Genomic DNA, 26,576 nt, shown 5'->3' with positions numbered 1-26,576 from the left:
GTGTTGACCACAATTTCAGTAGGCCATGTACCAATTACCAGAGGGGCTACCGAACCCCCTACCTCCAATAATCTCCTCCAAGGTGCAAGTAGGCCACACCATCGTGGTCCTACCTGCACCTTCCAAGGCCATCTTATTTTATTGGTACCTGGTTTTAGGTCCTCAGGGGCAGGGAGCAGAAGATTGTTTTCATGGCCAATCTGAGATCTCACCTCATTATTGGTGCCCATAATTTGGATCCTAAGTGGGGATGCCCATGTTGTCTGTAACATTTTCAAGGCACTGGGTCTGCCATCTCTAGGTCTTTCATTCAGGTCCCGCAGGGTCTCGTGGAGTCTCTTTTTCCACCCCTGCAGGGACTGAGAGTATGTCTTCAGACAGACTTGAGAATACCATTGTAACATTCAATAAGGCCTGCCCCCATTGGATTATATGGCAGGTGGAATCGCCACTCAATATTATTCTCTTCTGCCAGGCGTGGTATCATTGCACCTGTGAAGTGGCTCCCTTGGTCACTCTCGATGACTTGTGGTGTCCCGTAGGCAGCCATCAGCCTTGTAAGCACCTTGACAGTATATGCCTGGTTTGCTTTTGGTACTGGATAGGCCTGCATTAGCCCACTCGTGGTGTCGATACAGGTTAGGGTATATCTCGCCCCCTCAGACCGAGGGAGGGGCCCAATGTAATCAACCTGCCACCTCTGTAGAGGATTGTGTCCTCTGGCAAGATGGGTTGTTGTTTCAGGCAACGATCGCGGTCTTATTTTAGAGCAGGCATCACAGTCTGGGCGTGCTTGAGCAATGTCTGATAGTTGTATGGGCAGTCCCCATGCCTTATCAGCTGCCCACATGGTCTTCTGCCCAGCATGCCGCAGCTTTTGATGTAGCCAGTAAGTGATGTTCTCAGATGGCAAGTTCTCAACCCATCTAACTCGGGCCAGTGCGTCGGCTTCATCATTTCCTGTTGACTATAGGGGTCGATGACCAGAAACATGGTAGACACGTACAGTTCTGTGTTTAACTGCATTCCATATGTCTAACCACATATCTTTGCCCCAGATTGGTCAGGAGTGGATAGTCCAATCCTGGGTGGTCCACTGTGCGATCCAAAGAGTGAGCCCTCAAAACACAGCCCAACTATCTGTGCAAATATTCAGGATACCATCACCAGGTTTTTCGGTAATAACCACCCACACAGCCCGCAGCTCTGCCCACTGGCTACTTTGACCATCCCCCTCTTCAAACCATATTGTGTCTGAGGCAGGATGGTACGCTACTGCTCTCCACTTACTTGGGTTGCCCTTGCTGGACCCATCCGTGTACCAGGCATCTTCAGGGATAGGATATTTTCCTTCCTGGACGGGACTCTTCTGTGGTGGAGCAACCAAAGTTTGTTTTGGTGCATCACTATGATACGTTACTGGGCCTAGAATCTTCTGGAGCTCTTCTTTCAATGGTGAGGAAGACAGACTACTCCTCTGACTGAGATAGGCAACCCATCATGCCGCTGTCTGCGCCTGGGCCACCTCCGTCTTAGGAAGGTGGGTCAGATCCCTTACCCACCCCTGAATTAGCAACATAGTCTTAACTATAACTTCAGCCGTCTGGGTTATTGGCTCTACCGCTTGTAATGCTGAATAGGTAGCCAATAACTGCTTTTCAATCATACTATATCTTTCCTCTGCTCCATGCCACACTTGAGACCAAAATCCAATGGTGGTCCAAGCAGAACTCTGACATTGCCACAGGCTCTAGCCAAAGCCATCTTGAGTCACATGAACATCCAATTCAGCTGGGAGGGTAGGATCAAATATACTCAATGCCTGGGCTTGTTTAACCGCCTGTTTTGCTTGTTGAAAAGCATCCTGTTCTGTTCTCCCCCAATCCCATAATTGGCCCTTTTTTGTGAGTCTATATAAAGGTCTCAGCAGCTGCGCCAAATGAGGTATAAAGGAACGTCAATATCCCAATATACCTAGGAATTCCTGCAGCTGCTTTGGTGTTATAGGGACTAGTATGAAAGACAGAAACTGTTTTCTTTTTGTCTCAAAGCTTGGTTCGTAAGGCTTTTTCTGGTGACAAGACTCTGACTGATAACTGCCGGTTATCTAGATGGGTGTTATGGTGCCATTGTCTCTGCTTATGGTTGTAATGATAAGCAGAAATAGGTGCAAATTGTCTTTTCCGTGGGAGTATGGCTTGTAGAAGCTGACCACCACAAAAAAAAAAAAAAAGACTACAATGCTCCTGCATGGCAATGAAGGTGACATCTGCTGCTGGCTTATCTATTGGGCCAGACATGTCACATAAACGAAAAGGAAAGGAAAGGAAAGGAAAAAACACCTGAGAAATGGGAGATAAAAGGCCTTCACTGAACTAAGGATTTTGGAGAAGAACTTTCAGAAAATAACTTTGGAGAAGAACTCCTAAAGAAAAAAATCTTTGAGGAGAACTCCCAAAGAGACTTAGGATGGACCCTGAGGCCTGCTTGCTGCCATCTCCCATCCCCCATGGTGACCAGACAAGTTCCTGAGCTACGAACCTCGCTGGATCCACAGTGGTGATTATATCTCTCTTGCTTTCTGCCAAGACTCCTTGCTTTTCATCTCTTTTCTGTCGCCCACCTTCCCTTCCCCATATCCCTAAGCAACTAGTATTAGTAATAAACTGGTTGGGCTAACATTTGACCCACTGTATCTTAATCTCACGCCAGGTATACACATAATCAAAGAACCTTGTCTCACTCCTTTATATTGGAGTGTGACAACTGGGACACAGGTATATCACCTTCACCTGTGCACCTTGTGGCTGACTCGGTGCTTGCCTCAGGTGACCAATCAGTGGTTCAGGCTGTGATTCAACAGTTCCCAGACAACTGCACGTCTCTGAATTCACGTTGTCCTGCCGACCCTGGCAATCACTAGACTTGCTTCCCTTTGTCTTCTCAGATGTGTCAAAAGCAATCCCTCTAAGGCTGGAATGCCAGAGAGGGGCCAGAAAGCCGAGGAGAGAGAGCCTTGCAGCAGGTGAGACTCCTGGCAAAAGAAGCACAGGTGATGCCACGCTCTTGTCTCTGTGGGAGTGAAGCTTAGTGAAATTTCTCCCGGATCTGGAGGCTGTATGAACTCAAGCAGTGATCCTCCATCCCACCACGTTGCCGTTCCTTGCTCCACCACAGACATCCCTTCTTAGCTGTCACTTCTTAGCTGGGTAACTGATGGCAAATGCTCACTGCAAGAGCGCAGAGACATTCTTGCTTTCTTCCCGATGGAAGTGAAGCGGACCTTTCTGTTTGCTGAGCCCAGCATCCAATGTGACAAGAAACACCCTGAGAAGGGATGAGGGAGTTCCTTCCCTAGGAGCTCTTGAACAGCACTGAGCATGTTTCTGGGCTGCTGTCAGCAACCCAGGCTGTTCCCAGGTCTCCAACGGAGGTGGCAGAAACCAGAGGGATCACGTGGGGTCTCTTGCAGAGTTTTCTGCTGAGGAAGCTGCTGAACCACTTTGAAGCGTTCAATGCAAACACAGCACCTCCTGCCTTCATGTTGACCCTCCCCACCGTGTCTTTGCAGGCAGCTGCTGGCTGTTGGGGAATGGCTGCAGGAGCAGGGAGGTCATGGTGATATGTATGAGCACAGTTTGCATGGTAGCACAGACTACATACTCATGGAAAAGTACTAGATGTTGATAGGAGGTCACAACGCTCCTGGGCCAAGTGATAAACAACTCATGGCGGACAAGAACTGCTTCAACTGAGCAACCCAAGCTGCCAAGACTTCAATGGGAAACTTCTATGATTATGCTGTTCAGCCTGCCTTCAGGAAGGTCTCACAGACTACTGATAATTGTAACTTTAGGTATTTTTAGAATAAGCTGTCCTTGGTAGTCTATTCTGCTTAACTAGCAGGTGTTCTTCCCTTTGGGCTCTGTGTTATGTGCTGGCCACGCTGATATGGTGCTCAAGGGAAAGTACACTGTGTGAACCTTGAGAAAATAAAAGCGGGAGATGGTCTGTGGCAAGTGGGAGAGGTAAAGTGCACTTTGAAAAGGGGACGCCCTGCCAGCACTGCCTTTCACATCCACCGCCGACACATTCCTGCTTGTTTTTTTTTAGGATTATGTTATTGTTTTATGATGTTTGTTGTATTACTGATATTCCACATAATGACATCATGTGGTGTATTGGGAGTTACAGAGTTAATGCTCCATCTCTGTGGATTGTCGATAGTTCTGGGTGTACCTGTCTCAGAAGAGAAGAAGAACTACATTCCCCAGAGGACTTTGCGATGCTTTGCATTTTTACATATTTCCGCCCAGAGGGAAAGATAAAAACTGTCTGCGGTCACGGGACTCTCTTTTGCCTTCGGGATCGAGCTCGGCAGTGGGTGTTTGTTGCAGTCATCCGCCTTCAGCGTTAGCATAAGTCCTTCGGTTTATTGGACAGTCTCTCTCTCTTGCTCATTTTATTTGATTCATTTGCCTCAATTCCAATTATATTATATTATACTGTGTTATTTTCCTTTCTGATATCTTATTTAGTAAATTAGCTTTCCTCCTCAGATCATTGCCGCTGTTTTGTTCTTAGGCCTATCTCCCTTCTTCTTTTTCCCTTTTCCCCTTCCCCGGGGTGTGGGCTCGTGGGTCCCCTCCCTCAATTGTCACGGTACCAGGTCAAACTGTCCCGCAAACCGGTGACAGATTAGGATGATATCAAGAGTTACCTCCCTCAGGATGGTTTCTCACTGCTGTTAATTGTTGGGAACTGCTTAAAGTTGTCTTTCTCTGAGGCTCTCAGCCAATGACTGTGTGCTATTCTCTGTATGCCCCTGTCTTAAACACTATAAGAATAAGGCTGTCCAGGTAATAACTTGAAGCTTGATCACTCATATTGAGTTTCTGTTGCGCTTCCCCGCCCGAGAGCAATCGATCTGGACCCAGGATCCGCAGCAGCCGGCCATCCCAGGGAGATCCTTGAAGGAAGAAGGAGGGCAAGAGAAAGTAGTTCCTCTGCTGACTCCCAGAATGGTGGACTTCTCTGCTGAAGCAAGGGAGAAGTATAAACAGGTACGTGACACAGACTGCTGCAGTGTATTTGTCTGCCTGAAGCACAGAAAAGCATCACTGATTCTCACAGCGTTCTGCACTGTGCGTTCACGTGGCACCTTGCTTGAAGAGAGATTAGTTATGATGGTATTTGAGAATAAGCTGTTGACTTCCATCAGCCTCCTGAAACTCACCCAGAGAGTTCCTGACGCCTTGTCTAGAATTGCCAGGTGCCAGACTGCATTTAACCGAGTGGTTGTTTATTTTTCTGGCTGTTGCCAGCAGGACTCTTCAGTTGAGTCCGTGGGAGTCTGGCAGCAAACCAGAAAGGCAGAAGACAGAGGGTGGAATGGAGTACAGGAAGGGAAAGCCCTCAGCCTCCACAGAGTCTAACGCTGCCTGCCAATGCCTTTAGGTCACCGCCGAGACAAAGCCCACTCAGACCAAGAAGGGAAATGAAGAGCGGGGAAAGAAGGGCAAGAAGGAGGTGGAGGTAAAGAAGGAGACAGTAAAGAAGGGGAAGAAGGTGAAGGTGGTGCAAAAGAAGGAAAAGGAGGAGAAGTCTGGGGAGGCCAAGAAGGTGGGGAAGGAGGAGAAGGCCCAAGAGCGTGCTGAGGTCCTTCTCCTGGTTGTTTTCCTGTTCCACTGCAGTTCCTACTGGAATGTTCTAGCAGGGAGCTGCATGCTGGGAAGCAGCACCCTAGCACTGAGTGTCTCGTCCTGGACAGGAATCCTCTGCGTTAGAGGAAGAATACTGCCCCTTGCTGTCTGAGGGCAAGACAAAGGAGTCCAGCCCCAGCCTGATGGAGTGAATGATGGGGAAGAGGGAAGAGTCTGAGGAAGAGTCAACCGGGACTGTTTTCCCCAAATGGTGAGTGTACACCATTGCATCAAAAGCCTGGGGCAGCGGGGTGGTAGTTATCTACCTGTGCTGTGGATCAGGGAAGCCAGCCTCTGAGTCATGGTGCCGCACACAGTGCCCTGAGAACTCTGAGGCCACGCTTGAAAGTCGTCCTGCATCATAGTGGCTGTGGGGCCAAATGGGGCCACATGTGGAATAGCCTGGGTGAGGAAAGAGGCAGGAGCATCACAGCTGAAGTGTGAGATGGACTTTGTCCTTGCCATTGCAGGTGCCTTTCTCCAAGAACAGATGAGGCCGTGCAAGCAGTGGTGAAGTGCATTGTGGGGAAGGTGAGTGGCAGGGACACAGGGATGTGGAGAGAGATCTGCAGGACCAGCTCCAGAAGTAAAGCTCTCCACACAGGCAGAGTTTGCTCTTCCTCACTGCCCTTCTCCCACCCCCTGCAGCACCAGGGAAAAAGAGCAGCTTTTCCTGGAAGCAGGCTCTTGGGAGTCGGCCAGCAATGGAAGTGCACACCATCCTCCACCTGCCAGGAGCTGGACACAAACCTGCACCCCCTGCTGGACCAAGGCCAAGCAAGGCAGCACGGGTAGGTGGTATGGGCTCAGGCAAGCACCATGTCAGAGCTAGCCTCTCCATGGGGAGACCCTCTTGGGCCCAAGGGGGCCACAGTCCTTGCTGTATGGAGAGCAGCTGGCTGTGCAGCTGGAAACCCCCGCGCAGATGCCCCTTCCAGGCAACAAGCACTGGGGACTCCACCCAGAATCTCTCCTTCTCCTCCTCCCAGAATACAGACCCCTAAGCACCTCTCCCTCACAGCCTGTATCTGCTCAGGCCGAAGTCTCAGCCCCTGCTGGACTCAGTGATAGATGGGGTCAATAGGCCCCACAGTGGGCTACCCCACACTGGGACTGGCCACAAGGGCTGCAGTTACGTTTCTGGGACCATGAGCCTGTACCCTGTCTGGGCACACATGAGCAGAGTCTTTCCTTTCTCTTGCATTGCAAAGAGACTTACAGTGTTGCTGTGCAAAGAGACTTACAGTGTCGCATTGCACGTCTCTGAATTCACAAAGCTACAGGGCTTTACGTTGAATTTCTCAGGTCAGGAGAGCAGTGCCCATGCACATCGAAAAAGATCACAAAAGACCCGCCAACTCTGAAACTCCCGAGCTAGGCGTCTACCATGTGTCATCCAGCAGCTCAACGAGGGCCACTGCTCACTATTGGTGGCGTTAATGGTGACACTATTGAAGACGTGTCACCACTGTTGATGTCAACGTTTCCCTATATCCAATAAAATCCCATTACCCAAGCACCGTGGGTCTTTCCTTGGTCACTATGAAATGTGCACTTTACAGAGTGTGCCTTGTAAAGCCAGGTGCTCCCCTCCACAGAGTTTGCAGGCCCGCATTGGCAGGAGTACTCAAAGCTGCATGGGGACCACAGTGTGCTGTGAGGGTGGTGAAATACAAGGCAGGAATCTTGCATGAGGAGATGGGGACTAAAGCCCAGTCCCTGCTCCGTTTTGGAGTGGGAGTCTTCTCTAGCATTACGAGTGTGACTGTTTAATCTGCACACTGACAGCTTTGCCCCCAGCTTCTAAGGGTGGGTTGAAGGTGGCCCCTCCCCCAGTCTACCCCTTGACACTGCTGGCTGATCCGTGGCTGAAGCTGGGAATGTCAGCGCTCAAGCGTGGGCATCAGGATCCAGGGAACCTTCAGCAAGTTTGCAGACAACACTAAGCTGAGTGATGCAGTTGACATGCCAAAGGGAAGGGATGCTCTGCAGAGGGACCCGCATAGGCCTGAGAGGTGGGCCCGTGCCAATTTCATGAAGTTCAACTAGGGAAAATGCAAGGTTCTGCACCTCGGTCGGGGCAATCCCAAGCACAGATATATGTCTTGAGGGCAGCTTGAGGAGAAGGATTTGAGGGTGTCGGTTGACAGAAGATTCAACATGAGCCAGCAGTAGATCTGAAAACACTGTATAATATCAATCCTGTACCTGACTGTGCTTTCAAAAACAAAGTTGAAGGGAATCTCTGAAATTCAATTTGGAACTTTGTTGCTGATAACTTTTATACACTACATATATGGATAATAAAATATTGTCCTATTGTACCTTTAGCTAATGCTTTCACATTTAATGTTTTTGAATGCGGTTCTCTTCCAAGTTTGACTTACACTGCAAAAGAACAAAAACACAACAGAACCAAAAAGGCAGATGGCAGGAAATAAGCAAACAATTAAAGACAGCAAATTTTAACACTTGATATGGTTTTCCATGTATATAATTTTTTCATTAGTAAACATGTACTTCATTTGGGAGTATGAGGGGAAATATGAGAAAGAAGGATTCTCTTAGGAGATTGTGAAAAAATATATTAATTGTTGGTGCAAACATAGTAATTGTTATGTGAAATTTTAAAAAGCTACAAATATTTGTAACAAGAAAGTAGGTGCAAATTCAGCTCTTGCTTGCTCACTATTTTTATTTACTACTTCATAAAAAAAGACTCTGCATGTTCAAAGAATGCACTGAAGACAAGATGGGAATACACATCTTTTTTTTTTTTTTTTAAAGCCTTTTTTTTCCTTTTTAAATAAATACAGGCTGGTAAAAGCCAAAGTGTTAGCAGAGATTTCCTACTTTTCTGTAGCATTATTGCAAATGTGGCTAAGAGGAATGTATTTTGTCACTTTTCACTGATATCATTTCACTTAAGGGAAGGAACAGAGGAATGAAACAACATTGATTTTCAGTATTCCTCATGTACAGAACAGATTTAAGGAATCAGAAATCACAAAAAAGCCCTCAGGTTTATCCTGGGAAGTTATGAAATAAAGGGAGAAACTGAAAAATCCTGGCTTGCAGCTGAGGCTCCACACAGAGCATGTCGCCCCCTGTCGCCTTGCAAACAGGTGGTAGAAGGGAATTGGCAGGCAGACTGTGATCCTACTTCAGTAAGCCTCCTATCCTCTCCTACTCCTAGCAATACTAGTGAAGTACTGGGAGGGTGGAGGAGGGGGGTAGGGCTTGTGGCAAAAGCACTGTAACCCTCTCCCAAAAGGGCAAGGTGATATCCACCATGCATTGGTGGAGCCCCTGCCCTGTTGTTGCAGAGCAAGGCAATTTGAGAGAAGGACAAGTGGAAATGGATACCGACTCAGCGAAGTGGGCATCCCCTTCCTGACCATCCTCGGCTCTCCAGTTGCCTCTGCAGAATAGGTTTGAGGCCCTGGAAGTCAAGGGAGAGGTGAGCGCGGGTGTGGAGGGAGGCCCACCTTTGAGGGAGCCTTGGTTGAAGCAGTTGCCCCCACACCTCAAGACTTCCTCCACCCATAAGGACAGAAGGGTGGTTGTCATAGGTGACTCCCTGCTGAGAGAAACGGAGGGTCCTATATGTCAGCCTGACCCTACCCGCAGGGAGGTGTGCTGCCTCCTTGGGGCACGGGTCAGGGACATTTCTAGGAGACTTCCCGGACTGATCCACCCTTCTGATTACTACCCACTATTGATAGTTCAGGCTGGCAGTGACGAAGTCTCTGAGAAAAGCCTGAAGACTATCAAGGATGACTTCAGGAGACTGGGACAGGTAGTTGAAGGAACAGGTGTGCAGGTGATTTTTTCTTCTGTACAGTGGCAGGGAAGGATACTGGGAAGATCCAAAAAGCCCACCTATTAAATAAATGGCTTAAGAGTTGGTACAAACATAGGAATTTTTTTTTTTTGACCACAGGGCAATCTAGTTAGCACCTGGCATGATGGCTACAGATGGAAGCAGCCTGTCTCTGAGGGGTAGGAGGATTCTAGCCAAGGAACTAATGGGACTTATTGACAGGTCTTTAAATTCAGTATGAAGGGGGAAGGGGACAAAATGAGGGCCGCTGGGGCTGAGGAGGTAGTTCAAGGCTTGAAACAGAGCTTGCTGGATGAAGAGAGTGGAGTTCCTAGGCATGGTGAGAGGCAGGGGGATGCTGCTTCCCTTGAGTGTCTGTACACTAATGCACGCAGCATGGAAAATAAACAGGAAGAGTTGGAGATCTGCGTGCAGTTGCAAGGCCATGATCTCATTGCGATCACGGAGACGCGGTGGGACAGCTCTCACGACTGGAATGTTGCCATGGAGGGCTCTGTGCTTTTTAGGAAAGATTATCTGGCAAGGCGAGGTGTTGGAGTTGCTCTTTATGTGAGAGAGTAATTAGAATGTTGTTGTGGTTTTGTGGTTTTGATGCCAATATTCTACATCAGAACATCACGCAGGCAGTTAAGGAGTTAATGCTGTTGGGAGCAGCAGAGGGGCGGAGCTCCGCATCGGATGCCAGGCAGCGCTCTGCCTGGGCGCGTTCCTCTGGGCTGCCCTGGAGGTTCAGCACGTGTGCTTCCCCTGCAGTTTTCTCCTTAACATAAGCTCACAGCTTTTGGTTTGGAAATTTTATCTCTCTTTCAATTGTTCAATTGTATTTGATTTAGTAAAGTTACCGTTCCTTCTCAGATCGTGCCATTGTTTTATTGTAGACCCATCTCTTCCCGCTGTTTCCCCCTCCCCCCTGGAGCACGTGGCTCTGCTTGGGCAGCCTCGTGGCCACTGACGCAGTTTTTTTTTCTTTTTCTCTCCTCTCTCCCTTCTCGGTTTCCCTTGGGTCACTGTCACGGATAACAGCGTGACAAATGTATTGAACTCCACTTGGGGGAGAGTGACGTAGCAGTGGAGAGCTTGTGGGTGAGAATTAAGGGGCAGACTGGTAAGGGTGACACTGTTGTGGGTGTGTACAACAGGCCCCCTGATCAGGAAGAGGAGGTTGATGAGGCTTTCCATAAGCAATTAGAAGTAAAGTCATGTTCCCAGGTGCTAATGCTTATGGGGAACTTCAGTTATCCAGATATTTGATGGATGAACAACTTGGCCAAGTACGCACGGTCCAGACGGTTTCTGCAATGTGTTGAAGACAACTTTCTGACACAGATGGTGGAGGAACTGACACAGTGAGTGGTGTTACTGGACCTTATTCTCACTAACAAGGAAGGAATCTTTAAGGAAGTAAAGGCTGGGGGCAGCTTGGGTTGTAGTGATCATGAGATGGTGAAGTTCAAGATCCTGAGTAGAAGGAGCAAAGCAAAAAAGTAAGATTGCTACTCTGGACTTTAGGAGAGCCAGCTTTGATTTCTTCTGTGACCTACTTGGAACTATCCTGTGGGCTAAGGTGTTAGAAGGTAAGGGGGCCTGTGAGAGCTGGTCAGCATTTAAACAGCTCTTCTTCCAAGTTCAGGATCAGTGTATCCCTTTGAGCAAGAAATCAGAAAGGGGTGGCAGGAAACCTGTGTGGATGAGCAAGGAGCTCATGCGCAAACTCAAAGGGAAGAAGAAGGTCCATGAAATGTGGAGAAAGGGTCTGACCACTTGGGAAGAATACAGAAAGGTTTTCAGAGCCTGCAGGGATGTAATGAGGAAGGCTAAGGCACAGCTGGAATTGAAACTGGCAAAAGTGATAAAGGATAATAAAAAAGGCTTTTTTAAGTATGTTAACAGTAAAAGGAAGTTTAGGGAGAATGTAGCCCCCCTACTAGATGAGGGGGGTGTTCTGGTAATGGGGGATGCTGGTACAAGGACAAGGGGGAACGGACAGAAACTGCAGCACAGGAGGTTCCACATGAATGTGCTCAAGAACTTCTTTACGGTGAGGGTGACAGCACTGGCACAGGCTGCCCAGGGGGGTTGTGGCATCTTCTTATCAGGAGATATTCAAGACCCACCTGGATGCCTACCTGTGTGACCTGGCGTAGGGAACCTGCTTTGACAGGGGAGTTGGACTCGATGATCTCTTGAGGTCCCTTCCAACCCCTATCTATGATTCTATGATTCTGTGAAAGCACACATAAACCCCTAAGGTTTGGCTGTTCCTTAAATGAACCTCATTGAAAAAATAAATAAAAGGCAAGTACCATAAGATTCAAATCCAGGGTTCTGGTTTCAGACCAAAACCTGAATTCAACAAGTTGCCTAATAATTCTGTAATGTTGGAGCATTGCAGAAGTTGCCTTCACAGTCTTTTTAAAAACTTTTTCTGACACATCTTTTTCGAGCCTTCTTGAGGCTCCAGGAGAATAAGAGAATCTACGTTATATGGAAGAGGGGGTGGTCAACTCAGAAACAGTACAAATAAGTTGCTAAGATGTGCAGAGAAAACTAGAAAGGCAAAGACCCAAGTTGAACTCAACCTGGCTGCTGGGGTAGAAGGGAACAAGAAACTCCTTTATAAGTATATCAGCAGTAAGAGGAGGACCAAGGAGAATCTCCATTATCTACTGGATGAGGCTGGGAATGTGACCACTGAGGATAAAGAAAAGGCTGAATTTGTCAATGCCTTCTTTATGTCTGTCTTTAAAAGTCAGGTTGGTTATCTTCAGGGTACTCCACAATCTGACCTATAAGTCTGTTATGGTTTGTTAACATGGTATCGTTTGTTACATTAGCCGGGGTGCCCAGGTATCTGGCAGGTGCCTCCATCATTGCTTTTAGTTTATCATATAGGGACCAGACTCCATGAATAAGAATGGCAAGCTTAACCAAGTTCCAGTACGTTTTGAGCATTAAAAGGGAAAAAGCAATGAAATACAATCCCTGTAAGGGCAGTTTTAACGGAAACAGTAAGAACATTTTTTTTTCTTTTACTCAAACAAGCTGGCGGCACCCAAAAAGTTTACAAATATCCCAGAAGAACTGGCAGTACCCCTGGACTTCAAGGTCATGTTTTGCTGTACAGGACCTGTAGTACAGATAAGCTTCCTAACGAAAGACAGAGATTCACTCTAAAAGTATGCCTCTGCCCAGCTAAGGCAGCTAGTCGTTGCTCCACGTTGGGCGCCAAAAATGTCACCGGTTTGCAGGACAGTTCGACCCGGTACCGTGACAATTGAGGCAAGGGACCCACGGGCCCACACCACAGGGAAGGGGAAGGGGGAAAGGGAAAAAGGAGAAGGGAGATGGGCCTAGGAACAAAACAGTGGCAACGATCTGAGGAGGAAAGCTAATTTACTAAATAAGGTATCAGAAAGGAAAATAATACAATATAATTGGAATTGAGGCTAATGAATCAAATAAAATGAGCAAGAGAGACTGTCCGATAAACCAAAGGTCTTACGCTAACGCTGAAGGCGGATGGCTGCAACAACCACCCACTGCTGAGCTCTATCCCAAAGGGAAGGGAGAGTCCCGTGACCGCAGACAGTTTTTATCTTTCCCTCTGGGCGGAAATATGTAAAAATGCAAAGCATCGCAAAGTCCTCTGGGGAATGTAGTTCTTCTTCTCTTCTGAGACAGGTACACCCAGAACTATCAACGATCCACAGAACTGGAGCATTAACTCTTTAACTCCCAATACACCACATGATGTTATGATGTGGAATATCAACAATACAACAGAAATCATAAAACCATAACAAAGTCTCAGTTGGGGAGCAGAATAAATTCCCCTGAATTCAGAAGGAAACAGAGATCTACTACTCCAACTGGACTGCCACAAGTCCATGGAGCCAGATGAGATTCACCCTAGAGTGCTGAGGGAACTGGTGGTGGCGGTTATAAACGAGCCACTTTCCATCATCTATTTGCACTGCTGGTCAACTGGTGAGGTCCCAGAAGGCTGGAGGCTTGCCGATGTGACTCCCATCTACAAGAAGGGTCATAAGGAGAATCTGAGGAACTACAGTCCTGTTAGCCTGACCTTGATGCCAGGGAAGCTTATGGAGCAGAGCATCTTGAGGGAGATCACGTGGCATGTATGGAACAACTGGGGAATTAGGTCTAGTCAGCATGGGTTCATGAAGGGCAGGTAATGTTTAACCAACCTGATCTCCTTCTATGACCTAGCAACCCTCCTGGTGAATGAAGGAAAGGATGTTGATGTAGTCTACCTAGACTTCAGCAGAGCCTATCTCCCACAGTATTTTTCTGTAGATGCTAGCAGCCTGTGGTTTGGACAGGTACACTCTTGTCTGGGTAAGGAGCTGGCTGGAGGGCCTGGCCCAGAGAGTGGTGGTGAATGGAGTTAAATCCAGCTAGCGACTGGTCATGAGTAGTGTTTCCCAGTGGTTCGTACTGGGTCCTATCCTCTTCAGTATCTTTATTGATGACCTGGATGAGGGCATTGAGTGCACTCTCAGTGAGTTTGCAGATGACAACAAGTTAGCTGAAATAACGAATCTGCCTGGGGGTAGTGAGGCCCTACACAGAAGAATCTGGACAGATTGGATTTTTGGATTGAAGCCAACGGGATGAGGTTCAACAAGACCAAGTGCTGGGTCCTGCACTTTGGCCACAACAACCCCAGGCAATGCTGCAGGCCAGGGGCAGAGTGACTGGAAGACTGTGTAGAGGAAACGGACCTGGAGACATTGGTCAATGCTCAGCTGAACATGAGCCAGCAGTGTGCCTAGGAAGTCAAAAAGGCCAATGGCATCCTGGCTTGTGTCAGAAATAGTGCTGCCAGCAGGATCAGGAAAGTTATTGTCCCCCTGTGTCCAGTGTGGGGCACTGCCATAGTCATCATTCACAGAAAGGCAGGGAACAAAGCAGCTTCTGTCACCTAGAAAGCAGGAAAATGTGAAGTTATGCCTGTGATGAAAAGAAAATAAGATAAAAGGAGGTAAGAGGTAGCCTTGAAAACCTAATTAAGAAGAGTAATCACTTCTTCACTAGAGAAGTGATAGCAAGGGCTAGTAGCAAGATAGCAAGCAGCTAAGGGTACACTTCTACTGTTGCAATCCAAGATGCAGTTGGTTTTCACTGCTGCAAATGCATGCTTTGCTCAAATCCAAATTTCTGTCAGTCACAATATTTTCTGTGATCTTGTTTTCCAGCAAGCTGGAAGCATACTTAAAAGCTTGTCAACATGACAATCCACAGAAAGACAAATCTGTCTTTTGTGAATGCCCTTTTGGAAACTACTCAATAGAAATTTTGTTTAATATTTATAACTGGCATGAGAACTCTGACAAAAGAGAAAAATACTGCACATAGGTTTCCCTCTGATGCACTAGGTTTGCTGGTAGTGGACAGAGTTTTAAGAATGTTGTTTCCATAATTATATGCAGACAATCTGTTTTCTGTCAGAAAGTGTTATCCAAGTTATGCCATGTCCCTTGGAAATGTGAAATGTAATTTAAATGCATGGCAGAAAGAATTATGTAATTATTCTCAATCCTTAAAAGTAGTGCAAAACTATATGTTCTCATCATGTTTTTAACAGATATTACTGTGATGGGACCATTGCTATTTAGAGGGAGGAGGGTAGTTTATTGCTTCAGACTGTCCCAGCTTGTTTTGTCTTTGTAGTGGATCCAGATTATTTCTCGCTGTGGTTCCATGTGTAAGACATAGTCTAAAATATCATCTAGAGGTGAGCTTCTGAGTTGCTCATAGGAGTATAGTGAATAATGCATTTGAATGCAAATATGCATATTCCTTGAAAGCTGTCTACATTCTACAAATACTGAAATATATGTCTAGTACATTAATACACAAATGTTTACAGCCTTTATTTTATATTGTTTCATGTAAATGAAAAAAAGAATACTTGAAATGGAAAACCCATTCATTAAAATTTGTGAAATAGGAGTAGCCTGGAAGAAGAAAATTCTAAGGAATGCCACCCCTTACTTTCTTGCTACTGTGCAGAAGCAGCTGTACCTAATCAAGTTGGTCTGGCTGATGTGGCCTGAGCTGCACTGACAGTTTTGGGTTTCCCAGTAGGCAGACTTGCTGTCAGTAGAGGAAATCATTCAGTCAAGATGGGTCATGTTCAGGGAACTTTGCAAAATCTTCTCTCGCTTTGGGAGCATTGAAGGTAGCCAGCATTCTGTAAACAATTCATCTTTTCGGTTTACTTGCTTGAAAAAAAAATAATAAGGAGAAAGAATGTGTGGGGAGAAAGATTATCAGGACTGCATAGCTGATGAGTTCCAAACAAAGTATTTTGAACAAAATAATTTCAAAATAAGAAAAAGCCTTCTGAAAAAAGAAAAATACTCCACTTAGGAAATACAGAGTACTCCACCTAATGTGTCTAATGTTCATTTTTTGTACTGCAACAAGTTCAATGTAAAATTTCAATCTAGTACAGAAGTTTTTGAAAAAAGAGAGGAAAGTTCTGGCATCTATTTTGATATTTCTAAAAAAGCTCTGAGACATTGTGAGTCATTATAAGAGGGAAGGAAAAGCTTAAAATCCCAAATAAAACCCTGTCCTGGCTGCTCCCAGGCCCATCACAGGAACCATCAGCCCATCTTAGGGCCATCTCCACAAGGCAGGGTTGCAGAGTAGTCCACAAAGGCAGACACAAATCTATGGGTTCAGAGGAAGGGACATCCCAACTAGCATCTCAAGGCTGAACGAGGGGACCCTCAGCCCCAGTGTGTCTGTGTGACATCACTATCAGTCACCTCTGTAGCCCCTTTTGAACAAGGCACATTGATGCTTAGCAATATGGGATTTACTATGAGATCCAAGGCAAGATCATTTTGGGATTGTACAGGACCTACTATGGGATGTTTAGGGGAGAAACCAGTGGTGAGGAAAGGAAGGGTTTTACATGATTTGGAGAAGAATATATGTAGGGAAAATAGAAGGATAAAGTGAACAAAAAATATCAAAAGTATAGATAGCTGTGTGGTCAGTACGCTTCTCTGGCTGTGTTCTGTATATGTCAACAGTTTACAGGCAGGTTCGGCCCGGTCCCATGATGATTGGTGCGGGGGACCCACAAACCCATGCCCCAGGAAAGGGGAAAAGGGAAAAAGAAGAAGGGAGATGGGCCTAGGAACAAAACAGTGGCAACGATCTGAGGAGGAAAGCTAATTTACTAAATAGATATCGGAAAGCAAAATAACACAATGTAATACAATATAATTGGAATTAAAGCTAATAAATCAAGTAAAATGAGCAAGAGAGAGTGTCCGAAAAACTGAAGGCCTTACGCTAATGCTGAAGGCAGATGGCAGCAAGCACCCACTGCTGAGTCGATCCCAAAGGAAAGAGAGTGTCCCGTGACCGCAGACAGTTTTTATCTTTCCTTCTGAGCGTAAACACGTAAAAACGCAAAGCATCGCAAAGTCCTCTGGGGAACGTAGTTCTTCTTCTCTTCTGAGACAGGTACACCCAGAACTATCAACAATCCACGGAGCTGGAGCATTAACTCTTTAACTCTAAATGCACTACATGATGTTATGATGTGGAATACCAGTACCAAAAATCATAAAACAATGACATTCCACACCTTATTTCACATCTATACATCATGCTTCATATATATATAGAAGAACAATAATTAACATGCATTAAATTCACACTCACACAACATATATATGTATTTACATGGAATTACTGACTGCACTCCCCTAGCATCAAATTCCCTTGTGGTACACATTGAACATCCCTATTCTTCTGCATCACCCACCAAGTGGACCCAGGTCCCTTTGCAAAGACAGTTTCCTGGAGAGGTTTGCCCTTCCCAGAAGCTGGAAGGACCCAAACTGCTTTTCCCAACATGTTATTACATGTACTACAGGGACCTTGTCTCCCTCTACAGTAGATAGAGAGCTGGATTGGGCAGGACCATCGCGATTGATGGATCCTCTGGTGTTGAGCAACCAGGTGGCTTCTGCCAAATGCTTCTCCCAGTGCTTAAATGTTCCACCACCCATTGCTTTCAACATGGTTTTTAACAACCCATTGTACCTTTCAATTTTACCAGAAGCTGCTGCATGATAGGGGATATGATAAATCCATTCAATGCCATGATCTTTGGCCCAAGTATTTACACGAGAATTTTTGAAATGAGTCCCATCATCGGACTCAATTCTCTCTGGAGTGCCGTGTCGCCATAGGACTTGTTTCTCGAGCCCTAAGATGGTGTTTCAGGCGGTAGCATGGGGTACTGCATATGTTTCAAGCCACCCAGTGGTTGCTTCCACCATGGTGAGCACGTAATGCTTACCATTGCAAGATTGTGGCAAGGTGATATAATCAACCTGCCACGCCTCCCCATATTTATACTTTTGCCATCGCTCTTCCCCCCAAAGAGGTTTCATCTTCTTGACTTGTTTAATTGTGGCACATGTATCACAGTCATGGATCAACTGTGCAATAGCATCCATAGTTAAGTCCACCCCTCGATCTCTAGCCCACTTTTATGTTGCATCTCTTCCTTGATGGCCAGAGGTCTCATGGGCCCATTGAGCTAAAAATAATTCACTCTTGTGTTGCCAGTCCAAGTCTGCTTGAGCCACCTTAATTTTGGCAGCTCGATCTACCTGATGGTTATTTTGTTGTTCTTCAGTTGCCCGGCTCTTAGGAACATGAGCATCTACATGGCGCACCTTTACAACCATATTCTTTATTCAGGCAGCAATGTTTCTCCACAGTTCAGCACCCAAATAGGTTTACCCCTCCGTTGCCAACCATTTTGTTCTCATTGCTGTAACCACCCCCATAAAGCATTTGCCACCATCCATGAGTCGGTGTAAAGATACAGCACTGGCCACCACTCTCGTTCAGCAATATCTAAGGCCATATGGACAGCCTTTACCTATGCAAATTGACTTGATTCTCCTTTTCCTTTAGTAGCCTCTTCAACTCATCGTGTGGGGCTCCACACAGCACATTTCCATATGCGGTGCTTACCCACAATGCAACACGATCCATCTGTGAACAGGGCATATCTCTTTTCATTGTCTGGTAGTTCATTATATGGCGGGGCCTCTTTGGAACGTGATACCTCCTCTGCTGGTGTTGTTCCAAACTTTCTACCTTCAGGCCAGTCCATGATCACTTCTAGGATTCCTGTATCACTGAGGTTCCCCATCCGAGCTCGCTGTGTAATCACCGCAGTCCACTTACTCCGAGTGGCATCAGTAGCATGATGGGTGGAGGGAACCTTTCCTTTGAACATCCAGTTCAGCTCTGGCAATCGAGGTGCCAGGAGGAGCTGCGTTTCAGTACCAATTACTTCGGAAGCAGCTCGAACCCCCTTGTACGCGTTTAAGATCTCCTTCTCATTTGGAGTGTAGCGCTCCTCAGACCCCCTGTACACTCATCTCCAGAATCCAAGGAGTCAGCCTCAGGTCTCTCCAGGAGCTCTTTGCCACAAACTCCAAGTGGGACCTTCCTTTCCAGCAGCAGTGTAGAGGATGTTCTTTATATCCTGTCCCGTCCGCACTGGCCCCAGGGCCACGGCCCGGGCTATCTCCTGCTTAATTTGCTCAAAAGCCTGTTGCTGCTCAGGGCCCCACACAAAATCATTCTTCTTCCACGTCACCCGATAGAGAGAACTCACAACGAGACTGTAGTTTGGAACATGCATTCTCCAAAAGCCCACTACACCCAAAAAAGCTTGGGTCTCTATCTTACTTGTGGGTGGAGACATGGCAATGATTTTGTTAATCACATCTGTAGGGATGTGATGACGTCCATCTTGCCACTTTATACCTAGGAACTGAATTTCCTGTGCAGGCCCTTTCACTTTGCTTCGCTTAATGGCGAAACCAGCTCGCAGAAGGATCTGGATTATTCTCTCTCCTTTCTCAAAAAATTCCCCTGCTGTATTGCTCCACACAATGATATCATCAATGTATAGTAAGTGCTGAGGAGCACTGCCCTGTTCCAATGCAGTTTGAACCAACCCATGGCAAATAGTTGACTGAGCTTCCACCCCTGGGGCAAACGGTTCCAGGTGTACTGAGCGCCCCTCCAGGTGAAGGCAAACTGTGGCCTGCATTCTGTGGCCAAAGGAATAGAAAATAATGCATTGGCAATGTCAATGGTGGCATACCACTTGGCTGCCTTTGACTCCAATTCATACTGGAGTTGTAGCATGTCTGGCACAGCAGCACTCAGTGGGGGTGTGACTTCATTCAGGCCACGGTGATCTACCGTCAGCCTGCATTCTCCACTGGCTTTACGCACTGGCCATATGGGGCTGTTAAAAGGTGAGTGAGTTTTGCTGATCACTCCCTGGCTCTCTAGCTGACAGATCAGGTTATGAATGGGGAGCAAGGAATCCCTGTTAGTGCGGTACTGCCGTCTGTGCACCGTTTCTGTAGCAATCGGTACCTGTTGCTCCTCCACTTGTAGCAACCCCACAACAGACGGATCTTCTGATAGGCCAGGCAAAGCAGACAGCTGCTTAACGTTGTCTGCGTCCACAGCAGCTATTCCAAAGGCCCATCGATACCCTTTGGGATCCTTAAAATATCCCCTTTTGAGGTAATCAATACCAAGTATACATGGAGCCCCTGGGCCAGTCACAATAGCATGTTTTTGCCAGTCTTTACCAGTGAGGCTTATTTCAGCCTCCAACATGGTTAACTCTTGGGAACCCCCAGTCACCCCAGAAATATAGATTAAGTCTGTCCCTTGGTGACTCGAGGGCATTAGAGTGCACTGTGCACCAGTGTCCACCAGTGCCTTATATTTTTGTGGTTCTGATGTGCCAGGCCATCGAATCCACACAGTCCAACATACTCTATTATCCCTTTCCCGCCTTGGCTGGGGGCAGGGCCCCTCTATTTGTTACCTCTGTTACTTTTACGGCTACTAACGTGTCCGGCAATCACTGGAGCAGTCACCATCTTGGAGAAGTTCACCCTGATGGTTAATCTATTTTCTAACTCTTTTACCCGTGCCTGAAGTGCAGAAGTGGGTTTTTTATACCACTTCTTCATATCTTCCCCCTGGTCACGTAGTTAACGTCATGTATGGGAACTACTGAATCACGACCTGAACTACTGATTGGTCACCTGAGGTAAGCACCAAGTCAGCCATGGGGGCACAGGTGAAAGTGATATACCTGTGTGATTGGAAGGGGTGGAGCCTGGCTCCACCTCTCCCAAACCCCATTTAAGGGCTGACCACCACCAGGGAAGGATCTCTTCTTGGATCCATGACTGTGATACATGCGCCACAATTAAACAAGTCAAGAAGATGAAACCTCTTTGGGGGGAAGGGCGATGGCAAAAGTATAAATATGGGGAGGTGTGGCAGGTTGATTATATCACCTTGCCACGAACTCGCGATGGTAAGTGTTATGTGCTCACCATGGTGGGAGCAACCACTGGGTGGCTTGAAACATATGCAGTACCCCATGCTACCGCCTGAAACACCATCTTAGGGCTCGAGAAACAAGTCCTATGGCGACACGGCACTCCAGAGAGAATTGAGTCCAATGATGGGACTCATTTCAAAAATTCTCTTGTAAATACTTGGGCCAAAGATCATGGTATTGAATGGATTTATCATATACTCTATCATGCATCAGCTTCTGGTAAAATTGAAAAATACAATGGGTTGTTAAAAACCATGTTGAAAGCAATGGGTGGTGGAACATTTAAGCACTGGGAGAAGCATTTGGCAGAAGCCACCTGGTTGGCCAACACCAGAGGATCCATCAATCGCGATGGTCCTGCCCAATCCAGCTCTCTACCTACTGTAGAGGGAGATAAGGTCCCTGTAGTACATGTAAATAACATGTTGGGAAAAGCAGTTTGGGTCCTTCCAGCTTCTGGGAAGGGCAAACCTCTCCAGGGAACTGTCTTTGCGAAGGGACCTGGGTCCACTTGGTGGGTGATGCAGAAGAATAGGGATGTTCAATGTGTACCACAAAGGAATTTGATGCTAGGGGAGTGCAGTCAGTAATTCCATGTAAATACATATATATGTTGTGTGAGTGTGTGTTGGGAAATGGCTGCAGGAGCAGGGAAGTCATGGTGATATGTACGAGCACAGTTTGCACTGCAGCACAGACTATATGCTCATGGAAAAGTATTAGATGTTGATAGGAGGTCATGATGCTCCTGGGCCAAGTGACAAACAACTCAAAGCGGACATGAACTGCTTCAGCTGAGCAACCCAAGTTGCCAAGATGTCTATGGGAAACTTCTGTGATTATGTTGTTCACCCTGCTTTCAGTGAAGAAGGCTTCACAGGACTGTTGATAATTGTAACTATAGGTATTTTTAGAGTAAGCTGTCCTTGGTAGTCTATTCTGTTTAGCTAGCAGGTGTTCCCTTTGGGCTCTGTGTTATGCACTGGCCACGATGATACCGTGCTCAAAGGAAACTACACTGTTTGAACCTTGAGAAAAGTAAAAGCAGGAGATGGTCTGTGGTGAGTGGGAGAGGAAAAGTGCACTTTGAAGAGGGGACGCCCTGCCAGCACTGCCTTTCACATCCGCCGCCGACGCATTCCTGCCTGGCTTCTTAGGATTAGGATGATAACAAGAGTTATCTCCCTCAGGATGGTTTCTCACTGCTGTTAATTGTTGGGAACTGCTCAAATTTGTCTTTCTCTGAGGCTCTCAGCCAATGATTGTGTGCTATTCTCTGTACGCCCCTGTCTTAAACACTAGAAGAATAAGGCTGTCCGGGTAATAAACTGAAGCCTGATCATTCATGTATTGAGTCCTGTCATGTTCCCCGCCCGAGAGCAATCCACTCGGGCCCTGATATCCGCAGCAAGTGTGAATTTAATGCATGTTAATCATTGCTCTTCTATATATATACCAAGCATGATGTAGTGATGTAGAATAAGGGGTGGAATGTCATGGTTTTATGATTTTTGGTACTGGTATTCCACATCATAACATCATGTAGTGCATTTAGAGTTAAAGAGTTAATGCTCCAGCTCCGTGGATCATCGATAGTTCGAGGTATACCTGTCTCAGAAGAGGAACTACATTCCCCAGAAGACTTTGCGATGCTTTGCGTTTTTACGTGTTTACGCTCAGAAGGAAAGATAAAAACTGTCTGCGGTCACGGGACACTCTCTTTCCTTTGGGATCAACTCAGCAGTGGGTGCTCGCTGCCATCCGCCTTTAGCGTTAGCGTAAAGCCTTCGTTTTATCGGACACACTCTCTTGCTCATTTTATTTGATTTATTAGATTTAATTCCAATTATATTGTGTTATTTTGCTTTCCGATATCTACTTAGTAAATTAGCTTTCCTCCTCAGACCATTGCCGCTGTTTTGTTTTTAGGCCCATCTCCCTTTTCCCTTTTCCCTTTCCCCCTTCCCCTTTCTTTGGGCATGGGTCCGCGGGTCCCCCACACCGATCATCTGTGCTGATCACCGATCAGCACAACCGGGCCAAATCTGCCCATAAACTGTTGACAGCGCTATTACCGAAACCTGGTGGGACCCCTCCCATGACTGGAGTGCTGGGATTGATGGCTACAAGCTCTTCAAAAGGGATGGACAGGGAAAAAAGGGTGGTGGCATAGCTCTCTATATCAAAGAGTGTTTTGTTGTTGAACAGCTTGAGGTTGGAAATGATAAAGTAGAGTGTCTATGTATAAGGATCAGGGGGATGTTCTTTATGGGTGACATCATGGTGGGGGTCTGTTATAGACCGCCTAGTCAGGATGAAGAGATAGATGAGGTGTTCTACAAGCAACTAGTAGATGTTGCACGATGGCCAGCACTTGTTCTCATGGGGGACTTCAACTTCCCTGATATATGCTGGAAATATAATACTGCGCAGAAGAAGAAGTCCATGAGATTTCTAGAGTGTGTGGAAGATAACTTCCTGACACAGCTGGTGCAAGAACCTACCAGGGGAGGTGCCCTGCTAGACCTGCTCTTCACTAACAGGGAAGGACTAGTAGGAGATGTGAAGGTTGGAGATTGTCTTGGCCAGAGTGACCATGAAATGGTGGAGTTTGCTATTCTGGGTGACGTCAAGAGGGTGACTAGCAAAACTACTACCTTGGACTTCCGGAGGGCAGACTTTGACCTGTTCAGGACACTTGTTGCAAGGGTCCGCTCCTGAGGGGTAAAGGGGTCCAGGAAGCCTGGACGCTCCTCAAGATGGAAATCTTAAAGGCACAGGAGCAGGCTGTCCCTGAGTCCCATAAGTCGAGCCGGAGGGAAGAAAACCAGTGTGGATGAACCGGGATCTTTTGTTGAGACTCCGAGAGATAAAGAGAGTCTATGTCCTCTGGAAGATGGGACAGGCTACTTGAGGAGACTACAGAGAACTTGCCAAGATTTGCAAGCAGAAAGTTAGAAATGCAAAAGCCCAGCTTGAACTTAGACTAGATCCTGCAGTAAAGGAGAACAGGAAATCCTTTTACAAATACATTAACAGGAAGAGAAGAACTAAGGAGAATTTCTCTCCATTACTTGATGCGGCAGGGAATGTAACCACAGATGATAAGGAAAAGGCTGAGGTTCTCAATGCCTTCTTCACATCTGTCTTTAATAGACAGAGCAGTTATCCTCAGGGTACTTTTTGCCCTGACCTGGAAGTCTGGGACCGAGCACATCATACACCCCCTGTGATCCAACGATCAGAGACCTGCTCCTCCATCTGAACTGCCACAAGTCCATGGGACCAGATGGGATCCACCCAAGGGTGCTGAGGGAGCTGGCAGAGGTGATTGCCAAGCCACTTTCTACCATCTATCAGCATTCTTGGTTATCTGGAGAGGTCCCACAAGACTGGAGGCTTGCTGATGTGACTCCCATCTACAACAAAGGCCGTAAGGAAGACCTGGAGAACTACAAGCCTGTCAGCCTGACCTTGGTATCAGGGAAAGTTATGGAGCAGATGATCTTGAGGGAGATCACACGGCATGTGCATGGCAACCAGGGGATCAGACCCAGCCAGCACAGGTTCTCAAAGGGCAGGTCGTGCTTGTCCAACCTCATCTCCTTCTATGACTGGATGACAGGACTGGTAGATGAGGGAAAGGCTGTTGATGTAGTCTACCTAGACTTCAGCAAGGCCTTCGACACGGTTTCCCACAGTATTCTCCTGAGGAAACTGGCAGGCCATGCTGTGGACAGGTTCACTCTTCTGTGGGTGAAGAACTGGCTAGAGGGCTGTGCCCAGGGGGGAGTGGTCAATGGAGTTAAGTCCAGCTGGCGTCCCATTACAAGTGATTTCTCCCAGGGGTCGGTAGTGGAGCCCATCTTGTTTAATATCTTTATTGATGACCTAGACAAGGGGATTGAGTGTACCCTCAGTAAGTTTGCAGATGACACCAAGTTGGGAGGATGTGTTGATCTGCTGGAGAGTAGGGAGGCCCTTCAGAGGGATCTGGATAGGCTGAATAGCTGGGCTGAGCTCAATGGGATGAGGTTCAATAAGACCAAGTGCCGGGTCCTGCACTTTGGCCACAATAACCCCATGCAATGCTATAGGCTTGGGGCAGAATGGCTTGAAGAATGCAGAGAGGAAAAGGACCTGGGGGTGTTGGTTGATGCTCGGCTTAACATGAGCCCGAAGTGTGCCCAGGTGGCCAAGAAGGCTAACAGCATCCTGGCCTGTATTAGAAATAGTGTAGCCAGCAGGAGCAGGGAAGTGATCATCCCCCTGTACTCAGCTCTGGTACGGCTGCACCTCGAGTACTGTGTTCAGTTTTGGGCCCCTCACTACAAGAAGGACATTGAGGCCCTGGAGCGTGTTCAGAGAAGGGCAACAAAACTGGTGAGATGTCTGGAGCACAAGTCTTATGAGGAGCAGCTGAGGGAGCTGAGATTGTTTAGTCTGGAGTAAAGGAGGCTCAGAGGTGACCATATTGCACTCTACCACTTCTTGAAGGCGGGTTGTGGTGAGGAGGGGGTCAGCCTCTTCTCCCGGATAACTAATGACAGGATGAGAAGGAATGGCCACAAGTTGTGCTGGGGAAGATTTAGATTAGATCTGAGGAAAATTTCACAGTGACCAAGGAATGACCCACGGTGCTTGGGTAATGGGGTTTTATTGGATATAGGGAAATGCTGACATCAACAGAGGCAACATGTCTTCAGTCGTATATAGAGATGGGTAGAGAAGTGGCTGATTGGCAGGGCTCAGGGAGTTGTGATTGGTGGCACAGAGTCCATATGGAGGTCTGTACTTAGCGATGATCCTCAGGGGTCGGTGCTGGGACCAGTCCTGTTCAACAACTTCATCAATGACCTTGATGAGGGGATAGAGTCCACCCTCAGCAAGTTTGATGATGATACAAAGCTGGGAGGAATGGCTGACACACCAGAAGGCTGTGCTGCCATTCAGTGAGACCTGGACAGACTGGAGTGCTGGGCAGAAAGGAACCAGATGAGGTTTAACATGAGCAAGTGTAGAGTCTTGAACCTAGGGAGGAGTAACAGCAGGCACTGGTACAGGTTGGAGTATGACCTGCTGGAGAGGAGCTCTGAGGAGAGTGTTGTCCTGATGGATAACGGGCTGGCCATGAGCCAGCAGTGTGCCCTGGTGGCTAAGAGGGCCAATGGTATCCTGAGGTACACTAAAAAGAGTGTGGCCAGCAGGTCGAGGGAGGTGGTCTTCCCCCTCTCCTCTGCCCTGTTGAGGCCTCACCTGGAGTATTTTATCCAGTTCTGGGCTCCCGCATACAAAAAAGACAGGGATCTCCTGAAAGAATCCTGATGAGGGCTACAAAGATGATCAAAGAGTGGAACATCACTCTTATGAGGAAAGGCTGAGAAATCTCGGTCTGTTCAGCACTGAAAAAAGAAGACTCAGAGGGGATCTGATCCATATTTTTCAATATCTAAGGAGGGGGAGGCAAATGGACGAGGCTGGAATTTCCTCTGCAGTTTGTGGTGATAAGACAAGGGTAAATGACCACAAAGTGAAGCAGAGGAAGTTCCGCACAAATGTGCATGGGAACTTC

The sequence above is a fragment of the Cyrtonyx montezumae genome, unplaced genomic scaffold, assembly GCF_038088225.1.
Source record: "Cyrtonyx montezumae isolate F1298 unplaced genomic scaffold, pur_monq_1.0 scaffold_8, whole genome shotgun sequence".
Lineage (NCBI taxonomy): Eukaryota > Metazoa > Chordata > Aves > Galliformes > Odontophoridae > Cyrtonyx > Cyrtonyx montezumae.
Note: the sequence above shows the minus strand (reverse complement) of the source record.